Source organism: Lissotriton helveticus, chromosome 3_1 (genome assembly GCF_964261635.1).
Source record: "Lissotriton helveticus chromosome 3_1, aLisHel1.1, whole genome shotgun sequence".
Taxonomy (NCBI): Eukaryota; Metazoa; Chordata; class Amphibia; order Caudata; family Salamandridae; genus Lissotriton; species Lissotriton helveticus.
Window position 1 is genome coordinate 1,452,084,512 of NC_136061.1, and position 12,805 is coordinate 1,452,097,316.

The window sequence follows — 12,805 nt, forward strand, 5'->3', positions numbered from 1 at the left end:
ATGGATTTCCACGAAACTTGGCAAAATTGTAGGGACTGGTAGCCCGATGTGCCTTTGCTAGGTCTCAATATATGTGTTCCAGTGGATTTTGAGAAATTAACGTTCAAAAAAATATATATATCTGTAAGCGCGCTCCGGGCAGCGCCCCGGTTCGCGTACTTGACGCGTAACGGAACTTCGCGAAGCGAAGCTGATTGGCTCTCCGGTGTCTGTCAACATTCTAAACAGTCCGGAGTGGCCGCCATCTTGTCTCTCGGTAGGATCGAGAGACAAGAGGAGGCCAAAACAAAGGGGTAAATGACCATAAGGGGGCATAGCAGATCCTCCCTGACCCCCTAGGTTTGATGTGGAGGCTTTAAAAGGGCCCCGCGGGGGGGAACAAAAAAAATCGTATTTTTTGCGTGGGGAGCGCCCGGTACGCGCACCGGAAAGCAGTCCGGGGAGCGTAATATAAGGAAAAAAGAATGATAGACTTTTTAAATATTGTATGTTTATTGATTGTTCGTTTTGTTGTTTTTTTTCGTTTTCTTTTATTTAAGTAGCAATATGTAGGTACCAATGCTGAGTCAAAAAATTAATATACACCGTCTCCTTTGTAGATATCTTGCATGTTGTTTCAGAAGTAATTGTGGAATATGGAATTCATACCATAGTGTGTCAGGAAAGCAGAAACAATATGGAGGCAGGAGATGATAAAGAGATGTTAAATACACATTGGAGATAATATAAAGTTACACAGTATACTATAAGTCTGACTTTACATTATAATCAATTTGGTACTAGTTTATGAATTAGATATAAAAATGATTAAAGACTCGAACAATTTTTGATTATTAAATATAAATTTATTTTTCTGATTCTTTTTCAAAATTTAATAGAACGTCTAACATTTGACTGTCTGATATGTCTTCTTTTTGACTGAACATAACTTCCCACATTTGACCGTCCTCATATTGAAGTAAGAAATCCACAGATTCTACACATTGTAGAAGTTCATGGTCCCGTGATTCATCCATGAATTCCAAGTCAATGGGTTCAATGATTTCCTCATTGTTCATCTCTAGGACAATTTCAAAGGAAACGTTCTGTTCTCCTTCCATTTTTGTGCTGAAATTTGCATAAAAAATAAATATATCAGTAGAGATAGGGCACTGTTGGGTTTAAGTTCAGACAGGTACTTGTGAGTTTATAACAGAGAAGTTATCTATGGGCACTGTATGGTTTCAGGTGTGAAGTAGTACTATTAAAAAGTGCCTGTGAAAAAGCCTAAGTAAATTCATAATTATACCACAGAAACCTAAATCAATCCATAATTATAATAAACAAGCCTTTCTCAATGTCTAACTCTTACAGAGGGATAGTATAAAACTATCTGAAAATGTTTTCCCAAATTAATTTAAAGTGCATAACATAGTTCTCCTGTCAAATTTATAAAATAACATCTTACCTTTTAAAAACAAGTTTAAGTTGTTAGTGAAAATGCTCTTGCAATGTACTTCAGGAAGTAGTAGTCAAAATTGCTGTGTTTCTCTCTCTTTCTTTATATATATTCAGGTACATAACCAATCAAATGTCAGGTAAAAAAAGAAGAAAATGAAAGTAACATTTTAATTGGTTGTCAATTCCAACACTTCAGATGTGTTTTGTGAAGTAATTTACCTCAGGGTATTTAGAGAGGTCTACAGGCTAAATGGCTAAATGGAATTCCAACCAAATTTGTGAAAATGGTAGGGATTGGTATGTAGTATGAGCTAATCTATATTTGGTGAAACTGTCTCCAGTCGTTTTTGTGTGAATTAATTTCCCACCTTTTTTAATTGAGTGCTTCCCGGTGCGCGCCCCGGTACGCGAACCGGCAGCGTTACGGGAGTCCTCCATTTTGTGTTTCGGTAGAATTGAGATACAAGATGGAGGGCAAATAATGTTCAGAATGGGTAGAAGGGGGCACGGTAGACGTATCCTGACCCCCTAGGTTTTCTGAGGGTGGCTGAGGAGGTCCATATGTGCGAAAAAAAAACATTTTTTTTTAAATTTTCGCGCGGTTAGCGTCCGGTGCGCGTACCGGGTAGCGCTCCGGAAAGCGTAAATTGTGAAAATGAGTAAAAAAAAAGTTACATTTAAAATTTGTTTATGGTGATCATAGTTAGGGTAGCCCTGAGAAGAGCTTTTGGGTCTGTGGTAGATGTATGTACTTATAAGTAGGTACAATACATAGTCTTAAATTCAGAATGAAAACTCTGTTCCCCTCATCTGAGAAGTGAACTCCATCTCCTCTGTAGATATCTTGCATGTAGTAACGCAAGTTATTGTTGTACATGGAGCCCATTCCATGGTCTCTCATGTAAGCTGAAACAGACTTATTTACATGCTTCCTTGATTTCTCAATTTGTGGACAAAATTGGTTCGACCACCTCAATTTCTGTCTTTGGCATATATTTGAATATACCAAGGCAGTTTGAGGAAAAAGTGCCATCAATTGGTCAAAGGTGTCCTTTAAAAGCATTTCCAGACCTACCCCAGTCAAAGTGCCCAAGTCATTTCCTCCACAGTGCACAATTAACAGGTCAGGTTTTGGCAAATGCAAAAAGGTTTTCACCAATGGTATCAATTGGTGACATTTTAATCCTCTGTGGCCAATCCACTTGATTTCCACATTTTGTAAATTGAGGTTAGGTAAATTTCTGTTATCAGCATACCTTTGAGCCCAGTAGATGTAACTATGTCCAACAATCCAGACAGAAAACATGGTGAGAGAAGGTTCTGCTGCTGTCAGATGAAGTGTGGGAATGAAATGGCAGTTGAAATAGTAGTAGTATGTAATGGAAAAAACTGTGAAGTTTCTGTGCTAATGAATCAGTAGCAGTGATTGGTGGATTTTGATTGCTGAAAACAGAAAGTTAGGGTGCATGGATGACTTCTTTGAAAGATGTAATTTGAATGGTCAAGAAAGAATCATTTTATGAAAGATTGCACTGGATATGCAGGTGTACTGAGAGTTCAGAGTTCAATTGAAACATTGTTGTGTGAACTTGCAAACATCAGAGGTCTTTCAGGAGGTGGTTGCTATGGAAAAAAAGGCAGAAAGGTCAGAGGGGGGAAGGGTGTTGATTTGAAAAAAGTGAGGGAAGAGTTTTGATTGGGTGACATGAGAGATATGTGTGATGAATTACAGCATTTCTGTGCCATTGTTGGTTGCAGCCTCTGGAGTGCATACCTTTTGCTCTGCTAAAGACAAATTGGTGTGTGTCTGAGACTGTTTTGAAACTCATAAAGTATTTGCTAAGGTGAGAAAAGATTCATTTAATTTAGATAGAGAATAGTATGCTTTAGTGAGAAAATTAAGAAGAAAGTTGTGTATTTAAAATGTTGCTTTGTGTCAAGTGTTTTACAAATAGATTTTGGTTATTTGAGTTACATAGCCATGTTAAAAGTGACGCAAAAATGGTGCAAGGGCTTTAAAAAAACGCTTTCATGTGTCTTAGGGCATTTTAAGTCACTTCCCCATGAATGTAGGTATATAATTGCTTTACATGATGTGTTTAAAAACGTTTTTTGAAATCAATTAGGTTTCTTGATATGTACTGCTACAGTTTCATAGGTTGCTTGGGGCATATTTACAAGGCCTTTGAGTCCCTCTGATGTTATTTTTCCCATTTTAATTTAAGACTTTTCCCCGTGGTACAAAGTCCTTGTAAATACGCCCCCATGTGTGCTTGGCAAATTTAGATTTTGATTCTTTGAGTTACATAGCCATGTTAAAAGTGACGCAAAAATGGTGCAAGGGACTTAAAAAAATGCTTTCATGTGTCTTAGGGCATTTTAAGTCACTTCCCCATGAATGTAGTTGAATAACTGGTTTATTTGATGTGTTTAAAAACGTTTATTGAAGTCATTTAAGTTTCTTGATATGTACTGCTAGAGTTTCATAGGCTGCTTGGGGCATATTTACAAGGCCTTTGAGTCCCTTTGATGTTATTTTCTCCATTTTAATTTAAGTCATTTCTCTGTGGTGCAAGGTCCTTGTAAATACGCCCCCATGTGTGCTTGGCAAATTTAAGTACTGACAGGGTGTGCTTCTACATAGGACCTGTGTTGTGCTTTCAAATTATGACCAGAAAATCGTTTTTTTTAAAAAAGAAATGCTTTTCACATTTATGAGAATGCTTATGACGTGATTCCTGCAATGGTGTCTGCTTCTTTAAATAAATATTAAACTGAGAAATATTAAACTGAGGCTTCTGTAAGTGTCAAGGGAGGTGAGTAATGTATATTGCTCTGTTGTATACAGTCCTCATCTTCTGCGTACTCTTGGATATGCTAGACTACATCTGCACAATGAGATAACTAAGCTGAGGAAACACAGGTGATGTGATTGTGAATTGAGCAAAAATATTTGCACGTTTTTCAATTACATCAACTGTGTTTCCTAACATTACGAATCACATTGTGCAGATGAGGTTTAGGCCTGCCAAGGAAGATAGAGGAGGTCTGGCCTTTGTTCAAGAGTGCAATGGACATGACTCACTTCATTGGTAGGCCTGCACATGTATTATCTCCTCTGTACTCTTCAACAAGCCTAAATTTCATCTGCAACCCTGAGTAGGCCTCACCTCAAACAAACCTCTGGATAGGCCACACCTTATCGTCATCCTGAATCAATCATTTAAAATGTTAGGGGCAGATTTATGATAGCCGTGTGCCTCTTTTGCGCCACTGTGCGTCACTTTTGTGACGCAGCGGCGGTGCAAAAGATTTGCTATGTTGCGACATATTTACAACTTGATGCATCTATGCAGATGTGTCATGCTGTAAAGTCCTGTGCCACATGAAACCGATGCAGCAGTGATGCAAAAGATGCACCATGTTGCAAGACAGGCCTCACTTCATCTCCAACAAGATACCGTCAGTTTAAACTGTAAACATTTAGGACTGTGTAGGGGGCATGGAGAAGCTGAATCCTCTGTAAATGTCAAAATTGTTGTATACAGTGCTCAACTTCTGTGTACTCTTTGATATGCTAGACTCCATCTGCACAATGAGATACCTAAGCAAAGGAAACACAGGTGATGTGATTGTGAAATGAGGAAAAGAAATTCCACATTTTTCAATTACATCACCTGTGTTTCCTAACTTTACGAATCACATTGTGCAGATGAGGTTTAGGCCTGTCCACGGACACAGAAGAGGTCTGGCCTTTGTTCAAGAGTGAAGTGGACATGACTCACTTCATTGGTAGGCCTGCACATGTATTATCTCCTCTGTACTCTTCAACAAGCCTAAATTTCATCTGCAACCCTGAGTAGGCCTCACCTCAAACAAACCTCTGGATAGGCCACACCTTATCGTCATCCTGAATCAATCATTTAAAATGTTAGGGACAGATTTATGATAGCCGTGTGCCTCTTTTGCGCCACTGTGCGTCACTTTTGTGACGCAGCGGCGGTGCAAAAGATTTGCTATGTTGCGACATATTTACGACTTGATGCCTCTAGGCAGATGTGTCATGCTGTAAAGTCCTGTGCCACATGAAACCGATGCAGCAGTGATGCAAAAGACGCACCATGTTGCAAGACAGGCCTCACTTCATCTCCAACAAGATACCGTCAGTTTAAACTGTAAACATTTAGGACTGTGTAGGGGGCATGGAGAAGCTGAATCTTCTGTAAATGTCAAAATTGTTGTATACAGTGCTCAACTTCTGTGTACTCTTTGATATGCTAGACTCCATCTGCACAATGAGATACCTAAGCAAAGGAAACACAGGTGATGTGATTGTGAAATGAGGAAAAGAAATTCCACATTTTTCAAATACATCACCTGTGTTTCCTAACTTTACGAATCACATTGTGCAGATGAGGTTTAGGCCTGTCCACGGACACAGAAGAGGTCTGGCCTTTGTTCAAGAGTGAAGTGGACATGACTCACTTCATTGGTAGGCCTGAACATGTATTATCTCCTCTGTACTCTTCAACAAGCCTAAATTTCATCTGCAACCCTGAGTAGGCCTCACCTCAAACAAACCTCTGGATAGGCCACACCTTATCGTCATCCTGAATCAATCATTTAAAATGTTAGGGACAGATTTATGATAGCCGTGTGCCTCTTTTGCGCCACTGTGCGTCACTTTTGTGACGCAGCGGCGGTGCAAAAGATTTGCTATGTTGCGACATATTCACAACTTGATGCATCTAGGCAGATGTGTCATGCTGTAAAGTCCTGTGCCACATGAAACCGATGCAGCAGTGATGCAAAAGATGCACCATGTTGCAAGACAGGCCTCACTTCATCTCCAACAAGATACCGTCAGTTTAAACTGTAAACATTTAGGACTGTGTAGGGGGCATGGAGAAGCTGAATCTTCTGTAAATGTCAAAATTGTTGTATACAGTGCTCAACTTCTGTGTACTCTTTGATATGCTAGACTCCATCTGCACAATGAGATACCTAAGCAAAGGAAACACAGGTGATGTGATTGTGAAATGAGGAAAAGAAATTCCACATTTTTCAATTACATCACCTGTGTTTCCTAACTTTACGAATCACATTGTGCAGGTGAGGTTTAGGCCTGTCCACGGACACAGAAGAGGTCTGGCCTTTTTTCAAGAGTGAAGTGGACATGACTCACTTCATTGGTAGGCCTGCACATGTATCATCTCCTCTGTACTCTTCAACAAGCCTAAATTTCATCTGCAACCCTGAGTAGGCCTCACCTCAAACAAACCTCTGGATAGGCCACACCTTATCGTCATCCTGAATCAATCATTTAAAATGTTAGGGACAGATTTATGATAGCCGTGTGCCTCTTTTGCGCCGCTGTGCGTCACTTTTGTGACGCAGCGGCGGTGCAAAAGATTTGCTATGTTGCGACATATTTACAACTTTATGCATCTAGGCAGATGTGTCATGTTCTAAAGTCCTGTGCCACATGAAACCTGCGTCAGATTTCATGTGAGCGTTTTGTTGTAGGGTGGCCAGTCATTTGCATGAAAGCCCTGTAAAACTAACACAGTAAAATTAAGAAGATTTCACTGAGTCACATTTATGGCATTGCTGAATCAAATCCTTACGCCTGTTTGAAACAGGCATAAGGAGTGATGCACCATGCAATGTGTGGCTTGCCCCTGTGCATTGCAGTAGACATGTCGCGCTTACGACGTGATTCGTGCAATGCGCCATTTTTGTGGAACAGATGCGTGACGCATCTGTGCTGTTTTTGCTCAATGGTGCTCTGCATTGTAAATGCGGCACATCATGTGTGGCAGAGCAGCGGCGCACGTTACCTGGTGCATCCCTGGGGATGTGCCAGTTAACATAAATCTGCCCCTTTACATTTAAGTATTAGCAGGGGACACAGAGTTGGTGAGGCTTATCCAAGGTTAAGAAGAGATGAGTCCTGTTCACTGAAAACTTGGACATAGGCCTCACCTCCTCAGCATCGCTGGACATGGTTAAATAATATCTGCAAAATGTTACTCTTGTTAAACAATTTTACAATTATAGTCTCTGAGATTTGTCTCTTACTCTACAACATCTCATTGTTGTTCTCTTTCTTTAAAGATAACGACAACATCAAGCATGAGTGATAATGAGCAATCTGTTGATCTCGATATTATCATTGAAATTGTGATTGAAACATCAGTGAAAGTAGATCCCTTGGATGATTTAAATCCTGAGGATGATGAAGATCATGATGAGGATGCCGATTTGTCAGAATTGTATGAAATAGGGTGGGAAGCTGACCTGCTCGAGCCTATGGAACTATAAACATTTATTTTTAAAAGTTACTGGAAATGAAAAGTAAACATGTTAACCTTTTCATTTAAAATTAAGCAAATCTTCAAAAACAGCTTGTGTGAAGTGTCTTTAATAAAATAGGGAAATATGCTGATAAAAATTAGTTCAGATTCACATATAAAAGAGCAAAGGTCAAATGTAGAAGCATTCTATTTCTTTGCTACTATTTGTGACTACTAAATTTGCCAATGCACTAAAAATTATTGTATGTACAATTGACAACTAGTATGTTAATTTTTTGATGACTGTTATTGATTTACTGTTTGGTAATAGTGGTTAATAACATGTTTTATTATATTTTACCACAGATTCAACTGCAGATCATTTCAAAATTACAACATGCCATCTAAACAACGAAACCGAAAGGCTACAAAACATCAAAGACAGCAGATTACTAAATGCTTGCAGCAGTCCTCCACAATAAAAACTCGTCAAGTCACCAAGAAAGCTCCGGGTAAGAGAACGAAATCATTCCTAAGAAACATTTGTAAAAAAAAAAGTATTACTACAGAACATGTTTTAGTCCAGAAAAAGAGAGCCAATTTAAACGGAAAGGAAAGGCCAATCAAAAATGTTACTGCTAGAGCAGGAGATAACTCTGGGCATGGTAGTAGAAGGAAAAATCAGTTTAGGGACATTCGTAGACGAATGTTCTGCAACAGGATAATTGGCAATTTGTTAAAAAATATTAAGAAAGGTGTACAGAAAGTGGTTTTTTATAAGAGAAAAAAAAAGTTGAGAAAATTATTGATCAGGCATTCGAAATTAAGCGAAAGGTATTTATTTTGATAATCAATAGAATGAGGAAACTAAACAAGGCAATTTATGATTTCAAAACAAATAGTAGATGGAAGAGAACAGTTAATCGTAGTAATTTTTGTGAAGTTTTTTCAGGAGAATGGATGCATAGTTCAAGTTGTGAGGCATTTTTTAATGAGGAGAGTTATTTCCAGGATAATGATATGCTAAGAGTCCAGCAATTATGCTTAAACAATTATGCACTGCTCTTTTGCATGGTTCTGAAGTAGATGTGAAGAATATTTGTGAAGAAATTGAGTTTTGTTACTTTGCAAGTAAAGAGGAGAATGTTGAAATTGACCCAGAAGAAGAAGGTAATGTGGAAGATAGTGTACAGGTTTCCAGTACAGAAAATTTTCAGAAAGAAATTTCAGGTGAAATCAAGTGAGAGACCTAATTTCACTTGTGTGTGTTGTCGACGCACTTATTATAAGAATCAGACTAAGTTAGTGGATTTATATGCGAAAAGTGAAAGTGAAAATAATAGTGAATGGAAGGATTTTGCAACATACTTGATGATAGAAAATTGTTTTGATTTGGGATCGGATCAACGTGTGTGTACTTATTGTTGTAACAAATTAAATCAAAACCGGATGCCTGCTAGAGCGGTTCATAATAATCTGGAATTGGTTGAGATTCCTTCTGAATTGAAGGATTTAAATACTTATGAATCTATTTTGATTCAAAGTATCCATCCCTTTCAGGCTATTGTACGAATGGAGCCAAAGACAGGGAAATTGCCTCCATCACATTTACAGAGAGGATTAAAGGGAAGAATTGTTTATTTGCCTCTAGATTTGAAGAAAAACATTAATACAATTGGAGTAGAGAAAGTGGAAGAGGAACCTCTGGTTATCTTAGTTAATGGGGTTCCGACAAAGAGTAAGAAAATCTGGCAAGATTTAGTGGATGTTAGGAAAGTCAAAAAGGCAACATTGTATTTGAAGAAAAACAATAAGTACTACAAGAATGTATATGTTGCAGAAGAGGAAGTAAGTGAAGAAGAGGATAGCGATTTGTGTGCTGGTCAAATTGAGAAAGTAGAAGCCTCTAAAAATGAAGAAATATATGAACATTATAGTGTTCATCCTTTGCATTCCAAGGAAGTCATGGGGAGTGCTATTGAGTTGTTTCAAATGAAACAAGCCAAAGGAAGTCCCATTAGTGTTTGGGAGGAAAGTTTGGAAGCTCGGTGTTTCCCACAGCTATTTCCAACAGGTCAAGGAGGAAGATATGATGAGCGACCTGATCAAATTCCTGCTTCTGAATACCGGACTTTACGATTGTATGCAGAAGATCCTAGGTTTCGTCAATGCATTCCCTATTTGTTTCATCTACTGTTTGAAAGCGATCTGTCTGGACTGTCATATGCAGTGAACCACATCTTGAAAAGTGGTGTACAGATGCAAAATATCTCGGCAAGTGATTTTATGGATAAAGTCAATGTGCAAAACAGTATTTTGGATTCTCACCTGATTAATCTCATGGCGTGTCAGCGTGGTACTAATGAGTACTGGTACCGTCGTCATGGTGATTTAAAATGTATGCTGAGGAACTTAGGAACTCCCACTTGGTTCCTCACTCTCAGCTGTGCCGAGTATGGCTGGGAAGACTTACTTGAATTTCTAAGAGAGGCAAATGGAAACATTGAAAATATCGAATTCAAGACACCCGGAGAACTGTGCTCCTTGGATCCAGTGAATGTATGCAGGTACTTCAATCATAGATTTGAAGCTATGATGTCTTTCATCATGAACAAGAAAAATCCACCTCTTGGAGAGGTGTTGGATTTCTTCTGGAGAAAGGAGTACCAAGCAAGAGGTGCTCCTCATATACATATGCTGCTGTGGATCAAAGATGCACCCAATTTTGGAACAGATCCGGATGACTTAGTGATGAGTTTCATAGAACAGTATTCTACATGTGCGGTTCCAAAGGCAAAGAAAGACAAAAGCCTAAGAGAACAAGTTTTACGCTTCCAAAGCCATCGTTGTGGAAAGTACTGTCGTCGTAAATTCAGAAACAAGGACAAGTTCTACACAAAATGTCGTTTCGCCTTTCCGCGACCGGTGATTTCTAAAGGAAGAGTGAACAGTTTGATGTCTTCACTGCGACATAATGTGATGAAGAAATCACCCAAAAATACGTACAATTTGAAAAGGAACGAAGAGTCCAAGTACATCAACGACTACAACCCAGTGATTTTGTCCATGTGGAATGCTAACATGGATATACAGTTTGTGGCTGATAACTGTATGGCTGTGGCTCGGTATGTGACATCTTACATCACCAAAAAAGAAAAGACAGAATTGAAGGATATGTGGGAGGACATTTCCCATGAAAAGAGCCTCAGTAAGAAGTTGTACAGTTTCAGTCTGAAGATGTTGTCGCATCGAGAAATCGGAGCTTACGAATGTTCTGACCAGTTGTCTTCAGCAAGTCTCTATGCCAAATCCAGGAGTATCATTTGGGCGAGTCTTGGTCTTGCTGCAACGCGTAATCGAGTTCTGAAACCTGTACGGGAAATTGAGTATTTGGCGGAAAAGGAGCCAAACAGTACAGATATTTTGAAGACCAACATGTTGGATACATATTATCCAAATAGAAGCAGTCACCTCGAGAATGTTTGTCTATATGAGGTTCTACAAAATTACATATTCAAGAGGAACATCAAAGAAGATATTGATAAAGGAGTGTATGCTGTAATTGGAAGTGAGGGATGTCTGGTCAAGCAAAGAAAATGCCACTTGGTAAACAATCGAAAATTGAGTGGCGAATCTCCTGAAAGAAAAGAGTTTTTCTATTTAGCACTTTTGCAACTTTTCAAGCCTTGGCGTGCAGAAGAGGAACTGCTTGGAGATTTCCTCTGTTACGAAGACATTTTCAATGCCGCCAAGGAGACCATAGAATGTCCTGTTTTTCCCAAATATCTAGAAATGTTGAATGCGGAAATCGAGCAGGAAGCAACGATTGCAGCCGAGATTGCTAGAGACAGTTCTCAGGACAGTCAGAGTTCTGTTTCATTGAGTCAGGATCCACTAGGAGGACCAGTTATCGAAAATGAAGCTGCCACTGCCATGATTGAAGTGGAAAGAGCCATGGCACATGCTCAGGAGGATGCGGTTAACTTAGAAGCCTTGGAAAGACAACTCAACGTTGAGCAGAGGAAAATATATGACGAAGTTACCAACCAAATAGATCATGGATTAAGTCATGAGAAGAAAGAGTGCTCATGTACGTTGTTGAAGCCTGTCCGACTGTACGTGAGTGGAGAAGCGGGAACTGGAAAAAGTTTCCTCATTAAAGCAATTTCATGTTATTTGCAGAAAAGGACTGAGTCATTGCTGTCTTGTGTTGTCACCGCTCCAACTGGACTGGCAGCATATAACATTAAAGGTATTACTTTGCATCGTCTACTGATGCTGCCAGTGGAGCATGATAACAAATTACAATACCACAAGTTATCTGGAGATGCTTGTTGTGAAGTTTCAAGAGTCTTGAGGAAAATGAAACTTCTTATCATTGACGAAGTAAGCATGGTTTCCAATGTCATGCTTGCCTTTGTGCATTTGAGAATGCAAGAAGTTCTCAAAACAGAGTATGATGTGTTATTTGGTGGCAAACACATCATTGTTTTCGGTGATCTTCTGCAGCTGACACCAGTGAAAGGACAACCTGTGTTCAAAATGCTCACGCATGAAGATACCAGGAAGTGCCTAGGGAGCATTGGCAACGTCAATATATGGTTAAACTTCAATTATGCTGAACTGCGTGAAAATATGCGTCAAGCTAAGGATGAAGATTATAAGAATATTCTACAAGATGTTAGAATCGGAAAAGTGACCGAGCATGGGAAAGAAGCTTTACATGCACGATTACTATCAAATTTGTATCCAGAAGAAGACGTTGTGCCTGAGAATATTTTTCAGAAAATTAATGAGAAGAAATCTGGAATATGTTTGATGCCAACTCTTGCAGAATGTGCCATCTTCAACAACAAAATGTTGCATTTAGAAAACCAAGAGATTGTGAAACTGGAAGCTATTGACAGAGTAGAGCATATGGGAGCAACAATTATTTTGTCTGAGAATTTGAAATCAAAATTGGATTCATTAGAGAAGACTATATCTAAAACTGCAGGTTTTGAAAAGACTCTGAATGTGTGCTTAAATTGCCGTATCATTTTAAGAAGGAATTTACATGTTGAAAGAGG